At 49.1% G+C, this 17,608-nt stretch overlaps 4 non-coding genes across 4 annotated transcripts; all 4 read right to left on the bottom strand.

Moving 5' to 3' along the window:
- Positions 1 to 5,269: 5,269 nt before the first annotated feature.
- Positions 5,270 to 5,341, bottom strand: TRNAP-UGG (transfer RNA proline (anticodon UGG)). The gene has a single exon. It is a non-coding gene; the product is annotated as a tRNA-Pro (tRNA).
- Positions 5,342 to 8,613: 3,272 nt separating this feature from the next.
- Positions 8,614 to 8,685, bottom strand: TRNAP-AGG (transfer RNA proline (anticodon AGG)). The gene has a single exon. It is a non-coding gene; the product is annotated as a tRNA-Pro (tRNA).
- A 3,992-nt stretch (positions 8,686 to 12,677) lies between these two features.
- On the bottom strand, positions 12,678 to 12,749 carry TRNAP-CGG (transfer RNA proline (anticodon CGG)). Its single transcript has one exon. It is a non-coding gene; the product is annotated as a tRNA-Pro (tRNA).
- A 4,302-nt stretch (positions 12,750 to 17,051) lies between these two features.
- Positions 17,052 to 17,123, bottom strand: TRNAP-AGG (transfer RNA proline (anticodon AGG)). Its single transcript has one exon. It is a non-coding gene; the product is annotated as a tRNA-Pro (tRNA).
- Between the last annotated feature and the right edge of the window lie 485 nt (positions 17,124 to 17,608).

Raw genomic sequence — 17,608 nt, 5'->3', positions numbered from 1 at the left:
AAACACTGGTATCACACAGGGTCCGCAAACGGGAGGGGAAGACACGGGCCTGCCTCGCAGCGCGGGAGATAAAAGGGGCAGCGCATGCGCCGTTCCATTTGTCACCGTGCCTTTACCGTGTTACGCTGCGCTAGGGGTTGGTTCTCGTCGCGCGAGCCTTTCTCTTTACGCAAGTAAGCACCAAAGCAGGCAAGAAGCAGCAACGCGATAAATTCGGACGAAGGAAGCAAGGAGAGGCCCTGTCGCGTGTTGACCGTAACGAAAGGTGCCGGAAATCGAGCACCACGCAAGAGCCAACCAAACAACGTTCGGTGAAAGAGTGAGAGGAGGATTTCGCGAACAAGGCGGCCTCTGGTGGCGTTTCCTTGTCGGTTTATTCACGCACGTCATGCGCCTCTTCCGTGTCCGCGAGAGAGCTTGTCTTGTTTTCGCTCGTGTACGTCGTGCGCCGCCGTCCCTCGGGAATCTCTTCCACGCTGGCTCTTCAGAAAAAAAAAAAAGCGAGAGATGGAGAATTAGGAGATAAAAAAAAAAGCAGAGGCCCAGGCTTTTATCTTCCGGCTTCCATGTCACAGCAGCGTTGCCTTGCGCAAGTCGCAAAAGCTTCAACTCCCTTGTCCGCTAAGTGAGAACGCTGAGACCCCGTCCACCACTGCATTTTTTCCTTGCCGCCATTTTTATTGTTGGGCAGTAACGGGGGTATTTCGCTAGAGTGATGCGTGCGTGAGTGGCATCTACTCTTGGGGGCAAAAGTTGCGTATACCAATCGAGTCCCGACTAAACTTTATCGTACCGCCACATACCACGTCAGGCTGTGTCGAGGCTGCCTGGGGAAGAATGGAAAAGGGGGGTCGTTTTTGCCTGCAGTTTTTTAGCTTCGATCCATCCTCGCGCTCCTGCTTATTTAAAACGCCTGAAACTTGGTGCTCCGATAGGAAGAAATATACAAGCTGGCGTGGTACAGAACACTTTTGCTATACCTACGTGCGATGCCTTCGTCTAGTGTTTACAGCCGGTTCGCGCTCGGCAGAACAAGCTTTCGCTACTCGAAAATGACTACAAAAGCTGCCTAACGTGCCCGAACTCCGTTTACCTGTTGAGCGTGCGGGTTCGGTTAAATAGTACTAGTAGTGGTTTTATTTAAAAAAAAAACGAAAGAGGCCATCAAAATTCTCTCTATCTCTTCGTATTAGCCCGGTTGCGGGCAGGGCATTATTTTTGTTATATATTTCCACTACCCACCCTAACGAGTGTCTCTTCACAATGACTGACTCCTAAGCGCCCCTATTCAGCTAGTCGATAGAAGGCTGCAAAACATGGACAAATATAGCCGTACATCTTCGCAGCGCACTATCAGTACACTTTCACCTAACCGTTCAACGTACTGATAATGGGCATACTTTATTGTGAAGGATAGTAAAAGAAACAGCAGCAGTAACACCAATGCACCATCGCAATCTTCGCTAGCCATCACTGCGAGGTAGTGAACTTCCTACAAGGCACGTTGGTGCCTAAATTCAGCGTTAGGCCGGATTTTTTTTATTAGAATTACTGCAAAAATTTCTGTAACTTTTCTGCTCTTTTTCTTAGCTGCCTGAGTAAAAACACTGGGTGGGGGTGGGGGGGGGGGGGGAAACTGTTGCGTTTTGAAACACTGAAAGTGGAAAGTTGAGAAATTAAGCCGTTCCTAAAATCTTTAACGCATGCACGCCATCGCTTACAGTGCCGTTCTCGACCAGAATAGCTCTCGGTCATTTCCAATCAAGCAAAGTGTTTCTGAGCCCAGTTATTTTGTGTTAAAAACAAAGCAGGGCAAGAAAGAGAGAAGACGCTGGTGGAAATGAGCGAAGGTTCTGCTTTTTCGTCGCGACAGCCAACTCCATCTTGGACGAGGGATAAACGCGCACCTATAAGAAATGTAACGAATAGACAAACGAATTGGTACGTAATCCCACATTTTATTACGAGGTCGTCCGTTCAAAATATTTGCCTGAAAAGCGCAGGATTCTGCCCTCTACGAAGTGAGGCGTCCATTGTGCCCTAAATTGCTATCGCATGGGCGACACGTGGGTCACCGCGAATGAAAACCATTTCTTCTGGCAGAGACAAAGAGAGATGGAAGAGAGTCAAAGATAGGGTCTTCTAGGAGCGCTTGTTGAACACGTTCGAGGTTCTTTCGCGCGACCCTCTTTCATGGCGAGTGGTGGTGCCGAGGCGACCATCAAAGCGGCCCGCTCATTATATTTCGGCTACGTGCAGTGGCACGCAAAGAGCGACCCCAGCGCCCCCACGGCCTGGACTTCGTCGTCTGCCGTCCCTCTTCTTGCCCTCCTCAGTTCGGGGCTTCAGTTTTGAGGCACGCAGTAGCCCATTCACTAGCGCGCTTGTGTCGTACGCGATTAGAAGGCAGTGGCCTGACCAGCGCTGCCTATTGAAGAGTGGAATGAAATAAAGGGAAAAAGGGGGGCGCTGCTGGCCGGTTCAGCCTGCTTCCACGGCTGTCTTTTGTTGTAGACTATAAGCGCGGGCGTACGACGGCCAAGTGGACGGTTGAGTGCGGACCCGATATTAAAGAGCGCGCATGTCAGAGGGGCGTAGAACGAGGCAGAATATGGGTAGAGGACGAAGTGTCATCCACGAAGTTTGAACAACCACCCGCCTCCTCGCCTGTACATTGCATCCGTGGGCAATTGGTTTGACTTTGTGTACACAGCATGCAGGACTGGCTTCCGGAAACAGCTGTACCAACTATTTGAAAAACACCGGCTCTGTACTGAAAAAAAAAGCATTCGCGATGTTGCTGTATAAAGGCACTCCGGAAGCGTGGAGGTCACTCGCGTTGGCATTGGGCTACCGCGCTCTCCCCCCCCCCCCCCTCCCCCCCCCCCCGTCTAAATTATCTAACCTCGCTGCCTGAAGGCATCGCATTCCTAGGCGCATAAGCACACCACTGAGCACGCAAAGGAAAAAGAAACGAAAAACACCGCAGTATATCATGCAGTTTGCTGCCTACATATTGTTTCAGAGAGGTTAAAATATCGACTTTTATTTTTTTCTTTCAGAACCAACAACCGTATTCCTCTCCTAGAGAACGCTTCAACCAAAGTGAAGCACAACGCCAATTTAAACGTGCTCAAACTGTAAGGAATACAGAGTCCTTGATATGAGAGACGCGAAGGCCGCGTTTTTAGCCCCGTTCAGACGAGAGCGTTGAGACCTTGATCGAAACGTTTATATGCGGATGCGCGGTGTGTGTTTCTGTCTGACTAAATTGTATTTTTCTTTTGTAATTCCGTTGGCCGTTTTCGCATCAGTTACTTTGACTCAAAGTTTTTACTGATTTATGTTAGACGAATCGGCTTGCGCGCCCCCTAACCGAGGACACGGCCTCAGCAAAGGACAGATAAGCTTCACTGCCACGAACAGGACGGTGTTACGCTACTTCGCACGCATTCATGCGAAATGGGGTGAAGCAGACGACGACACAGCGCGGTTCGGTTCCTTTTTTTATTTTTCCTTTTGGCGGCCGTTTGCTTATTCTGCTGTTAGCTTTTTTTGTGTGTGTGAGAAACAGCTCGACCTTAGTTTTCCTTCCGGGATCCGCTTCCAAGGTCAGCCGGCAGTTGTCAAGGGCAAGACATACGTGTTGTGTTTGCAGAAACCCCAGCAACAACACTTGTGAAAGGTCAAGGCGGGCATTTGCCAAACTGCGCGTTTTGTATGAGAATGGGAAGCAAGTTGTGTTCAGAAGCAGAGCACATTTCTGTAGAGAGTGGTTTTTCGTGATTGAGTATTCTCGCCGCAACTTGATGCACTGTTGTACTGCATTCGATCAGTGGGAGGACCGCTAAATTTTCTATGGGAGTGTGCATGTTGAATTTTGTTTATGGAGATCATATATAACGGAGAAGGTAGAACGAACAAAAAATGACGTTACTTATCCTGGAAACTACGTCCGTACTCTTAGTATTTTGTCTTTCGTCCCTCTGACATGATGTGATACCCGGTTTGCGTTGTCAAATTGCAAGGAGTTAACAGTAGCTTGAAATGATTGATTACTCTCATTACAATATTCTTTTATAGTCGATTCTGTCTTTCTGCATGCTATTAATGTCACGAGCATACAGTACATTAAAAGAGGTTAAAAAACTGTTAACTTTACTGCGATTATTGTGTATATGTGATTCTGGATGGCAGTCTGTAGGTTTCAGAGCATAAAAATTAAATTGGACCCAGCCATTCCCGATGACGACAGTCCATGGCCTTTATCTACACTTTACTATATCTCTTCAATTTCACCTTTTTCACCTGTTTCCCCTCGGCGCGATTGATGTGTGCCATGAGAGTAACACTATGGGCCGTACAGGTGAGGGCAACCTCGAGAATGGACACCGTGTGGTCACGTGATATAGCTGGGTTGATTCATTCCAGGCTTACCCACATGTTTGCCTTACGCATCCTATCGCTTCCTCTGTCCACTTTCTCAAACTCTCTCCACTGCCCCGACTTTTCCTTAGATTGCAGCTGTCAGCAGCTTAAGCAAAACAGCAGATGTAAGAATAGCGGATCATTCCCTTCCTTACGGGCGGTGCGATGTCACATTCCTGTGCATGCTGCCGTTCCTTAAAGCGAGCACGAAAGGCCGTGGCTGGAGACGCCTTGACGTTCTCGCACATCCTGGCTTCCCTCCTGGGTTGGTTAACCTAAAGCCCCTAACCACTACTATCTCCACCGAATTTATGATTTTTTTCAGCTTTATTCACTCGTCCTGACGCCCTTTGTCATGAGTTCTACGGAATGTCGTTGCACCGAGGGCTCTCTTTCTCTTCCTCTCTTCCGATTGAGTGTGCATTATTTGGTGACGTGCGCACTTCTGGTCCTCAGGTGGCACCCAGCGCACTCATTGCGAATGGCTTCACATTGCAAAAAATACAAAATGAACCCGATGATCCCCACAGCAATGCGCGAACCGCTGTACGCAAGCTTTTCACATATACTGGAACTGTCTGTGACCCCACAGACCGCACCGTCGCTCAGTTTTTCTCAGCGTACTCGCGTGGGAGGCGTGAGTTACGTACCTTGGGCAGAGTGACCTCTCTGTGAGGCATCCCATTTCAACTTTTGCTTACTGTAAATGGAGAAGACCCCTTACCATGCGTTACCGCGGTGACCGTGGAAAAAGATATCGTACTGATATATAAGATCTGTTCTTCCACTCTCCTTCCCCTTCTAACGTTAGGATTTGTGCGAAACTAAAAAAAGAAATCACGGGCTCGTCCGGGATTTGAACCCGGGACCTCTCGCACCCAAAGCGAGAATCATACCCCTAGACCAACGAGCCAGCTTGCTGCACTCGCGATAAGCGCTCCTGACAATAAGACGCTAAGCACTGCTGACTCCCGCACAGAAGTGCGTGAGTTTGTCCTTGAACCGAGGAGAAACCACGTGAAAGCTATGACGTTACTCAGCCGCCGCCGCCGCCGAAACCGAGCGCTCGCCTCTGTTGCTATAGGCCGTCGGCATTCATTGTTATCGTTGGCGTTGACAACAATCTTAGACTACGATGATTTTGAGAAAAGAAAGGGCGCATAACTGGCTCCCTGGGTCAGTGGACGCTTCAATCGCGCTTTGAGATACGCGGTGGCTCAGTGGTTAGGGCGCTGGGCTACTGATCCGGTGTACCCGGGTTGGAACCCGACCGCGGCGGCGCTCGAATCTCTGACCTCACCCAGCATGCTGCCGAGTATGCTGCCCAACTCGCTGACAATAACTGGGTAGATAGATGCAACAGCGCAGCAAGACAGATGTCGAGCCGCAACACTTGGCGGCTCTTTACAAGTCTCATAGACCCTAGGTTCTTTACTGCGTGCAACACCGGAAACGCCACCTCCAGGCGTCGCCGTACTTAGTTTTCCCGAAGTGGTGAAAGGCTCTCACGGCGAGATCCGCGAGAAGGGGGTGATGATCGGCGAAGCGGCGGCGACCGGGAGGTGCCAGATGGAGCTGACCTTGGCGATGGAGAGCGTCGAAGGTAGTCCTGTATCTCGCGGGGCTGTTCACCGTGGCGGGGGCGCGGATCTGCACGGTTGAAACCTCGAAGGCAGAGTTCGCGGTAAGGACAGTAGCGGTACATGTGGTCAGGCTCACCGCAGTGGAAACACAGCGGCCTCCGGTCTGCAGTCCTCCAGATGTCGGTTTTCCTGCGGCCCAGCGGTTCCAGGCGTGCATCAGACGGGGGCACGAACTCGTGGCGTCGGGAGCCGGAATCGGCAGCGGCTTGGTAAGGACGATGTACGGGAGGTGGACGACGGACGGCGGCGGCGTAGCTCAGAGATGGTTGGTCGGCTGTAGCTACAATGGGTACGTCTTCGGACGCCAGCGCCTGTCGCAGCTCGTCCCGAACAGCCGCCGCGATGGAGACAGATGCAGGCTGTTCAGGGGCTGGGAACATCCTTTTCAGCTCCTCTCGGACGACGTCGCGAATAATTTCGCGAACATCGGCGAGGCCAACGCCGCTAAGCAAGACTTGAGACGACAGGAAGGGCGCTCAGTCACTGGAAGTGACTGATTCTTGTCGCCAATGCGTGCTCGATGTTGGTAGCTTCAGCGACGAATTCGGCCACTGTGGTAGGAGCGTTGCGGATGAGGCCTCTAAAGATATCATTCCGGACACCCCTCATCAAGGCCCGCACCTTCTCGTCAGTAGCCCGAGGGTCAGCGCGGGCACTCAGACGCAGTACGTCTTCGATGAAACTTCTCACGCTCTCGGTGGGAGCCTGGATACGAGCGTGGAGCAGGTCTTCAGCATGCTGTCGCCGGTGCCGGTTTGCGAATGTGCGTACCAGTTCGCTCTTGCACACGTCCCATGATGTTAGTGAAGCCTCGTGGTTCTCGAACCAGTATTTCGCTGTGGCATCTAAGGAGAAGTACAGGCTCTGTCGACATTGGGCGGGTGTCCACCCATTATGTCGAGCTACCCGTTCATAGTGCTGGACCCAGTCTTCAACATCATGAAGTCCATCGCCACGGAACGGGGCGACAGATGTTGGGGGTGACAGGCACGTAGACAATCCTCAGCGCAATCGCAGGGTCGGCTTGTTGTGACTGGGACGGCATGGTCGCGTTGGCCCGAGATGTCCTCAATTCCTGGGGCAAGAGTCCGAATTCCGGCGCTTGGCCTTGCGGACGTCGGCTAGCGCGAGCCTCTGCTTCTCCCGAGGGCTCCAGGAAAACCCGACGGCCAGGACTTAGTACCGGGCTCGAATTGCGAGGCGGGGTGCGCTGCATGAGATGCGTTACCCAGCACCTGCACCAAATGTCACGGCTTGCTTGACGTAGAGGCCGGCGTCGAGCACAGGTGGTGATAGCAGGAGCACAAGGACACAGGAACAGGCAGGTCCGCCAGCAGCAGCGTCGTCGTCGGCACGCGGCAATCGCGCTTCAACTTTCTCTTCGCTACAATATATCGGCGGACACCCGAACCATGCTGTAAGGGAAAGGATAAAAGAGGGAGTGAAAGAAGAAAGGAAGGAAGAGGTGTCGATATTAATTTCGACCACGTGGGGACTTTTGGCTTGCACTGACATCGCACAGCACACGGGCGCCTTGTATTTCGCCTGGCAAACACATGGCACTCCAGCAATAGGCAGCAGTGTTCATTGGGTGACGAACCTCTCGCGATCAACCGTTAATTTAACTGCCACCTGCCGGGGTGCCAGGGTGGACGGCGCTGCCTGTCCAGTGCGTCCGTTACAGAGGCCAAGCCGCCTGTAGCTGTCCGATACACCACAGCTCTCGCTCTCTAACCAGGTTCAGCAGTGGTTTAGTAAAAAAGCAGCTAATGTTTTTCTGAAACCGAGTCTTCGTGCGCAATGTTTCTGTATGTAACTTGTGGAAGGAAGACTTAGTGCAAGGTGAAAGTAACATTTTCGCACCCGCGTAAGGAATGCCCTGACAATCCAAAGTACATCGAGCGGTAAATAGGATGAGGGAAAAGCATCGAAATCAAATGTTTGTGCAAGAGTTTTCGCGACACTAAAAAAAAAAAAACTCTGTTGAACACCCGGTTTCCAGAAAACACCCAGCAATATATGCCTGATGCATAAATCCCCATAAAAAAGGTGGGTCAGTGAAGTTAGAGGACATTGTCAATGTGGGCTACGCATTAACCAAATTTGTCTGCATAAACGCTCGAAGTATTGGGTGGGAAGTGTCACGAAAAAACATACAGCGAGCAACAATCTGCCCCGCATAAAGATGGACTAAACCTAGCCCACCCGCGCTGACAGGTCGGAAATCACGTCGCATGGGTTCCATGGAACAACCCCAAACAAAAGTTGCAAAAACTCCGTGGGAGAGATGAATAGAAGTCCTGGCGCAATTAATAATTTGCAAAACATAATAAATTTTCGTTTCCAGGAACAATTTACAGGCGCTAGCCTTGCCCTAATATTTGCAGAAGATGGGACACAAATGTCTGAGATTACCTATGTACAGTCGATACGTGACCCGGTTTGGTGCAGAGGCGATAGCACTGCTGAGAAAGTTTCGAAGGAGACAAAACAGAAAAAAATACTGAAGGGAGGTGGTCGATTCCTTTAGAAAAAAAAAATCGGGCTCGTCCGGGATTTGAACCCGGGACCTCTCGCACCCTAAGCGAGAATCATACCCCTAGACCAACGAGCCGCTGTGGCGTATAAGCAATAAGCACTGCTGAGAAGGTTTAGAAGGGGAAAAGGCAGAAACAAGTAGTGACGGGAGGAGTTTGATTGCTTTGAAATTGAGAGAAACAAAAAAACGAACACGGGCTCGTCCGGGATTTGAACCCGGAACCTCTCGCACCCTAAGCGAGAATCATACCCCAAGACCAACGAGCTTTTTTTCTTTATTGCCAGTTTTTACAACAGTCACATCATTCCACTAAAACACGCTGACCGCGCTCAGGTCAACGCAGCAATTTAAAACTTCTTCAGAGCAGCAAGTTCATCCAACATGGGAAGCCACTCAGTTGGCTCTAGTAGGGCACGGTAAGCTTCCCGCACGTACATAACACTTTCTATAAAATGTTCTCTCACTGGCCGAACGTTTATATCAGCATTTCTAAATGCCATCCTTGTCCATAAACTATGCAGGCCGAGTAGCATGATGAGGTCATAAGGAAAACCCCCCTCGTCACCTACAGGCGAAAACCGGATCCCATACGGTGTGATTGGCAGGCCTTTAACGTCCTTTGAAGGATGTCTCAATGAAATACAGGGCCCCACAGTCGATGAATGCATGTTCGATCGTTTCTGGCTTTTTGCACAAGAAACAATTTACTGTCCATGGCACAAAAATTCTCTTCTTATCTAGCCATGTTTTGACTGGAAGTGTGTTGCTATGGGGTTGAAAGAAAGCTTTTAACGCAGGGTTTTACTGACATTCTTTTCACCCATTTGAGAACATCCTGCCCTGATCCTGCACAACTTAGCTGTCGGTACATTGGTATGAGTAGCATGACATCCAATAGATCTTTATACAATTTCTTTTTTGTTACCGAACTTAAGTACTCTAAAGAAACACGCACTTTCAACAAGCGAAAAGACAAAACAACTTCAATGCCAAAATTCTTTTACCCTGGCACTTCTTTTACAGAACATGGCACGATGTACTCGGGCAGAGCATTTCGCAGATTTACTTGAATGAATGTGCGCAAAAAATCATCATTCTGGTCTTGAAGAAAGAAAGAACTCGACACAATTTGTCTCGAATATAGGTGCACAAAACACACACCACCATTACGAAGCGAATGGAACAAATTGGTCCTGCTCGTACGTTCACATGTGCTACGCCACACAAAAGCAGCAAATACTCTATGTATATTTTGCAAGTTCACACGTGGCATAAAAAATACCTGCAGAACATACCGCATCTTTGCGACTAGAAAAAGATTAGCAATAGTCGCACGTGCGAACATGGAAAGATTGCGACCGTTCCATGCAAGCGTTTTATCCCGAGCACTTTGTTTTATCCTTCCAGTATTGATCGCTGTCATCATAGTGCTGGAGGGGCACACCAAAATATTTCAAGGGCAGCGCTGTCCATTTTAAGTTGGCAAACACTTCAAGTTGTTGGTACCACTCGCCATGCCAGAAACCTACTGACTTGTCCCAGTTAACGCGACATCCTGTTTTATCGCAGAAATCACCCGCCGCCTACGCAGCTTCTTGAACGCTGGCTCGATTATCGCAGAAGATAGCGACATCGTCCGCGTACGGAAGCACCTTAACTTCTGCTCCCTCGAGCGTGAAACCGCGAATGCTTTCAGTATGTATCAGGCTTACGCAAAAGGGTTCAAGCGCAAAAGGGTTCAAGATATAACGCGAAAAGCAAGGGGGACAATGGATAGCCTTGCCTCACAGACGATTTTGCAGTGATACTTTCGCTAAGTCTTTTATTTACAATGAGGTGCGCAGCCCACAGAGTACGCAATTTTGACACCTTTTGTGATAATATTCCCAATATTGACATATTCTAAGAGCTGAAAAAGGATGTCATGGGATACTCGATCAAACCCTTTCGCCAGATCGAGTTGCAACATAGCAACTCGACTTCCGAGAGCGTCGCAGCACTCGAGAATGTTTCTCGCCACGTGTATATTGGTGGTAATGGTGCGCCCTTGAATACCACAGGTTTGATGTGGACCTACCAGATATTTTATAACGCCTTGTGTCCTTCTTGCCAGCACATTCATTAAGACTTTATAATCGATGTTGGTGAGGCTTATCGGCCGATAGGACCCCACCAACAGTAGCCTAGTTGCGTCGTCACACTTCGGAATCAAGACAACATGAGCCGTCTTCAAAGTGGGTGGCAATTGTTCCGTATCATAAGCCTCCTTGAAGACTCTATGCAAAAAAGAACTGAGTTCTCATTTGAAAAATTCGTAGAAGCCGGCGCCTAGGCCATCAGGTCCAGGTGACTTTCTTGCACTTAGCTGGTCAATCGCACATTCTATTTCGGTTACACTGATTGGCGCTTCCCATCTTTCTTTAAGCTGTCATCTAATTTGTGCATTCGTCGCAAAAAATTAAGTTCAAAACCTTCTTCTTTGGAGTGGGCGTCTCTCCCTTTATACTTATCTTCACTTACAAGCTCAAGTTTGCTTTTCATTTCCTTTATATGCTTCATACAGAAACCACGCTGCGCACTTTCGATGTTCAGCAGTAACTTCAGCTGGCACTGCAAATCCTTTTCTTTTTGCTTTTCCTTGTGTTGCAGCACAGTTGCTCGCTCGATAGCTTTCAGTTTTACGTTGGCTTTAAAGCCTTCCCAGCTGGCTGCAAAGCTACTATAATCATTCGCTGCAGTGTGCAGCAATTGTTTCACATCGTTTGAAAGAGATCGTCGTCTAAGAGTTTAGCATTCAATTTGCAGAGATCCCAGTTAAATAGCGACTTCCTTACTTTGGAACCCAGGCTGAACACACGAGGCAATGATCAGAAAAAGATACTGGTATAACGTCATAGCTTTCACACAAAGGTGCCAAATCCATCGATATATAAATGCGATCAAGCCTACCACGGCTCTCACCTTGGAAAATGCGTGAATTTAACCTGAGTGCTTGTGGATAAAAGACAGCCAACATCTATTAACTCATAATCGTCCCATAAAATACATTAACACTTTGATCTCTTACTGGCCGACCTTTGGCTCGGTCCTCTGGCCTACAAACACAATTAAAATCTCCAAGAAATATAACATTCCGCTTGGATTTCAGATACGGCTCTAGATTTTCAAAAAATCACCTTGCGATCACATTCTTTGTCGGGTGTGTAAATGCACACTACACGCCAAAAAGACCCAGTAAAGGCAAAATCCAGGACAATAAATCGGCCATTTTCACAAACAAAAGCTTGTTCCTCCACAATTCCCACACTCTTGCGTATAAATAGCGCGCAACCTGCAGATGCTCCTACAGCATGAGAATGCACACGTTGTAGTTGGCAGTGAATGCCTGCACCATGCGGTCTGTCTGCTATTGGCTGCTGACCTTGGTTTCTTGAAAGGCAGCGATGTCAATGCCGTTTTCAATGAATAGGCGGCTAACCTGGTACTGCCTACGCCTACTTGCCAAGCCTCGTACGTTCAATGTGGCTACACGTAGGGTTTTCTTAAAATTCGTTTACAGAGACAGTCGACCGTCGCTCCCGCCGCGCAGGAAACGCCGACTCCCTGCCATGTTGCTGGGTCTTGAGATGCTGCCATGATGTACGCAAATGTTGGTTGCTTGCACTGAGGGACAATAAGCCCCCGCTCTTACGTGGGCTCCTGGTTGACCGCTTTGCGGTCAGGGGGAATTGTCTGTTTGGACTTGAAGCCTGGCCGCCGAGTCACAGCTGTTTTGGGGGGGCGGTTCCACGCTGGAGCTGTCTCCAGCAGCCACCGTCTCCTCATGCACTCTTTTTGCTGGCCTGAGGGCAGCGGTGGCAGTATAACTTGGTAGTCCTGTTCAGCTTCATCAAAAACCCTGCCACCGCCCCCCCCCCCCCCCCCCCCCCCCTCCCCCTAGACCAACGAGCCGCTGTGGTGCACAGGCAATAAGCACTGCTGACAAGGTTTAGAAGGTGAAAAGGCAGAAACAAGTAGAGAAGGAAGGCGGTTGATTCCTTTCAAAGTAAGAACAAAACAATAAACACGGGCTCGTCCGGGATTTGAACCCGGGACCTCTCGCACCCGAAGCGAGAATCATACCCCTAGACCAACGAGCCGGCTTGGCGTCGGCGTGGTAAGCATTGCTGACAAGGTTTACACGGAGAAAATGTAGAAAGATGTATAGAAGGGAGGCGTTTGGGGCTGGAATGGATCGGGAGAGTGGAGCGGGTATGCGGCGTGTCACACAATGCTCGACGGACTGGAACACGCCCCTCACGTCGCACGGTCTGAGCGATTCAGCGGCAGCGGCTTCTCTGTCCTGGTGGAAAGCTCTGATTTCCTGCTCCTTTTGTTATGTTCTTGGTTCAGCGCACTGCTGTTTGTTACTTTGTCACTCGTTCATGGCAAGGCTTTGACCCTGTCCTCCTACTTGATATTTAATGACTGGCAATGTGATTAAAAAATAAAAATATATCATCAATGCCGACGTATACCCTGCTTCATGAATCGGATTGATCGTCTGTATTTTTTCTTATTTGCTTTTATCGGGAAGCGGAGGAGAGTTATGAAATCTGGTTTATGGGGTTTAACATCCCAAAGCGACTCGGGCTATGAGGGACGCGGTAGTAGAGGGCTCCGCACAACTTAGACCACCTAGTGTTTTTACCGTGCACTGACATTGCACAGTGCACGGGTCTTTAGCATATCGCCTACATCCAAGTGCGACCGCCGCGGCCGGAATCGAACCTCGTCTTTCGGGTCAGCAGCCGAGTAGCGTAACCACTGAACCATCATTTTTTAGTTGCCTGCTTGGACATTTGGCAACACAGATACAAAGAATAAAGCAAGATGGCCATTCTGCGTTCAGCATGGAAATTTGTAATCGCTTCATGTTGACAAGGCCGTACAGGAGCCAACCCATTTGGGAGGCTCTGGCATGGTACGAAGGCGTCACGCGCATACATAAGGCTTTCTGTTAAATTTTTTCTAAGTGGGCGAGTGTAAATCTGCAGACCTTACCGACATCCACGTTTTCCATATGTTATCGGGGCGCAAAACGATAAACAACTCGTAAAGTAAGCCCCCTTCATTTTCAACGGGCACAAATCGGATTCGAAACGGTGTAATTGGCAGGTCCTTTTTAAGTGCACGCTGTAATATGTCCCAATAAAACACCGGCTCCCAACAACCTATAAAAACTTGTTCTATCGTACCCGCTTTTTTGCATAGTAAACAATTAACTCTCCAAGGTACAAATATGCCTTTTTCTGCTGACCATGTACTAACGAGAAGTGTATTTGTGTGCAGTTTAAAGAAAAATGTTTTCACGCTTGGTTTAATGCTCGGTATTCTAACCTTTTTCAGAACATCTTGCCCCAGGGCTCCATGGTACATGGTCGTGTACAAAGGCGGCGTTAGTGACAAACCCCGGAAAACTCTATAGAAAGTGTTTCTCTTCACAGACCTCATAGAAAAACGCACTTTCAACATTCGGAAAGCGAGAGCAACTTCGATCATGCCAAAATCCAAACACATCACGACATCTATATTCACAGGATGAGAAAATGAACTCTGGCAATGCAGTCGCCAAGCGGGCTTGCATCCCTGCACGCAAAAATGGGTTCCTCTGATCTCTCAAGAAAAGGAAGCGCGACACAGTTTGTTTGACAAAAAGACGGTAGAGGTCTAATCCTTCATTGCGAGCTGAATGAAACAAATTTGTGCGGCTGGTTCATTCCCACGTTCCACCCCAAATGAACGCTGCAAAGATTCTGCGAATTTTCCTCAGGTTGGTGCGCTTCATAAACAAAAATTGCAAAATGCACCACAGTTTAGCTACTTTAAAAACATTACAGACCGTTGCACGGGCTAACATCGGAAGACTGTGACCTTGCCGAGCTTGTGTTTTTTTCCTGGCTCGGTCTGTTTATTCAGTCCAGTACTGCTCACTGTCTTTGGAGTGCTCGAGGGGCACACCAAGGTACGTCAAAGGCACGGATGTCCATCGCATATTCGCATATACTTGAGGCGTTTCATTCCATTTTTCATGCCAAAACCCAGCTGACTAATCCCAGTTGATTTGGCAGCCTGTTTTGTTACAAAACGCTCCCACAGCTAGCACCACTTCTTTTATGCTCCCTTGATCTTCACAAAAAACTGCAACATCATCTCCGTACGCTAGGAATTTCATTTGTATATGCTGCACATCTCCAACCAAAAACTTTAATTTTAACCCAACGTTCCGAAGCGAAGCTGTGATGCGAAAGGCGTGGGGGAGGGGAGGAAGGGGGGGGGGTTAAGGCTGTTAGTCACGTTATCGCACTGTGGGGAGGTGGCCAATGGCGACTTTTTTTCGTTGAATCGAAGAGCGAAGTCCCTTGGCATATACTGGGGGCAGGTTTCCTTTTGTGCGGTTGATGTTGTTCGGGGTGGTTGGGATGTGTCAGGATTCCAGAAGGAGCCTTTTGTGGTAATTTCACCCCGTATTATTTCATTATTAACCAAACTTAAGCAGAAAGGCTCGAGGTAGTGTGCGAAAATAAGGGCGACAACGGACACCTCTACCTGACGTATGACGGCCGACCTCAAGGCAGAGCTTCGCTAAGGTGTTTGCGTTATGGCGAGCTGTGCAACCGGAATAAGGTATTTTAACGGCATCAGGTATCTTGCTGTCTATATTAACATACTCTAGCATGGTTAAAAGAAACTGATGGGAGACATTATCAAATGCTTTGCCGAGGTCGAGCTGCTGCTTTACAACGTGGCCGTCTTGAGCCACCATGGCGGTTAGAGTACGCGTAAGCATGAAACGTTTTGCAGTGATACCGGCTTAGCACTGTCTAGGATGGGTTATAGATAGTAGTAGTAAGTGGTTTATTAAAATGATAATAAAAAGGAAGGAAAAGATTTTTGCAACCCCTGCATCTGCCCATCGATACTGAAGCACCTGAGCTGGAGCAGCGGAAATAAACGTTAGCAGTCAGAATGGAGAAATGAAATGAAAAAGGTGGGACAAGAAGAGGACAGGAAGAGAGGATAGGGGGAAATTACAGATAGTGCTGGCCCGCGGTCTTATAGGTCTCGTCCAGGACATGCCGAGGCATAGCACATCACGAAGCACTTGTGCCGCCGAGCTCACTGAATAGCAGAACGAGGCATAACGAACACGCTGACGAGTCATCGACACAGGTATCGCGTCCCGGACCACCCCCTAATCGCTGCCCTTTATTTGCCTTCTGCCGCAGATTTCTTCATCTGACGGAATGACGGCAACAAGAGACAAGGGAGAGCACCGGGGAGGGGGGGGGGGGGGGGGGGGGGGAGTGGATGAGCTAGCAAGGTCACGTGGCTAAAAGGTGAGTTAGAGGAAAGATTGTGGTGTGTGACGACCTCTTGTCCATTGCGCAGTATTGACAGTTTTCGCTCCGTCCAGGAAGGGTTGAGTTGGTGTCCGCGGCAGTAAATGAAAAGTTCTCGAAAATGCCACCAAAGCATGTCCTAAGAATAATTGAAACAACGCCGTCGTCCCCGCTCCGAGAAAGCGCGCCGACGCTAGTCTTGCTGCCATATACGTTGGATTTCTGCGATCCACTGACAGTCACGGATAATTCAGCCGGATAAGGAAGACATTCGCTTACTTAGATAATCATATTCTATGGTTTCTGCGTATTTTTTTTTTTATGGCCGCTCCGCGTCAGCTCTTTCTTTAACCCCAAGGTGGGCCGAGAACGAACGCAACTCCGGCATTTAAGATTTCCACACAGGCTGGCGTCGCGGTTTTGCGAGGAACGGGCAGCTGAAATCGCTGCGACACACAAGGTGTTACAGTGTTGTCGCCGGCAACCTGATCTTCGCGTTGATAGCAGAGCCCTTCGAAAGCCCGCTCCACCCAGTTCCACGCCGGTTACACTGGGCTGCGCCAAGCTCATAATCGAACGGACTGGAAGCTTGCTCCATGTTCTTCATCCGGTTCGCCGCCGTTTTTGCCTGAGTTTTACCAGAAATGTATCCGAAAGCATTGCACGTTTAATACGAAAAGGAAGTAATCTATTCACTGCCCGTCAACGTCAATTGTAAGAGGGCAGTTTAGTCGTAGCCAGAGTGCGACGCCGATCATGCCGTAATTACGCTCGCGTGAAATTTGCTGCGTTACTATTTGTGGTTGCAGACCGGGCGACCACATGCTGCGCCGGCATTGGCAAAAAGGAACGGCTTCATCCGAGGCTACCTTTGCTTAGACTACCGCCTGACATTCAGTTTTCCGTTCGTTCACTGCTCTCCGCGAAATATTTTTGGCGCCAACCACGCAGCTGGCCCAGATTCATATTTGGGAGAAGAGGGCGTCAGTCCGTGTTGCGCATGGCCGTTAGCTCGAGTCCGGTTTGCAAGTAAGACAATCGGATTAAAAAAGAAGAGTCGGGCTCGACCGGGATTTGAACCCGGGACCTCTCGCACCCTAAGCGAGAATCATACCCCTAGACCAACGAGCCAGGACTGAGGTGAGTAAAGTATCCACTTGGTGCAGGCTGATGTGGACAAGCCATAGCATCAGGGCAGCTGCGTGGAGGCAGTAAAACAAAAAAAACAACTACAAAACTGCATGCGATGTTCACGCCGCCTAGCCTCTCTCGGCCGAGACTCCAGTGGGACTCTTATATTTCATTGCATGTTGTTTTTCTTTTCCTTTACCAGTACAGCCAATTCATCCCTTCCTCTGCGCAGGACTGACATGTCAGCTAATTAACCCGGCCGAAGCGGCCGCGGTTTTCGACAGAGGAGAAATGCAAAATGCACCGGGGTCTCTGCGACGTCAGTGCACGTTAAAGGGCCCGTTAAAGGGCAAGTTGGTAGAAATAAGTTCGGAGCCCTCCACTATATGTCACCACTTCCTTTCTTTATTTTATTCTTTCACTTTCACCTTCCTTCCTTTCCTTATGACGTGGTTGGTGTGTCCACAAAGAAGATTACTTTGGAT

The sequence above is a fragment of the Amblyomma americanum genome, chromosome 3 (assembly GCF_052857255.1).
Source record: "Amblyomma americanum isolate KBUSLIRL-KWMA chromosome 3, ASM5285725v1, whole genome shotgun sequence".
NCBI classification, from domain to species: Eukaryota; Metazoa; Arthropoda; class Arachnida; order Ixodida; family Ixodidae; genus Amblyomma; species Amblyomma americanum.
This window is presented reverse-complemented; position numbering and strand designations above follow the sequence as displayed.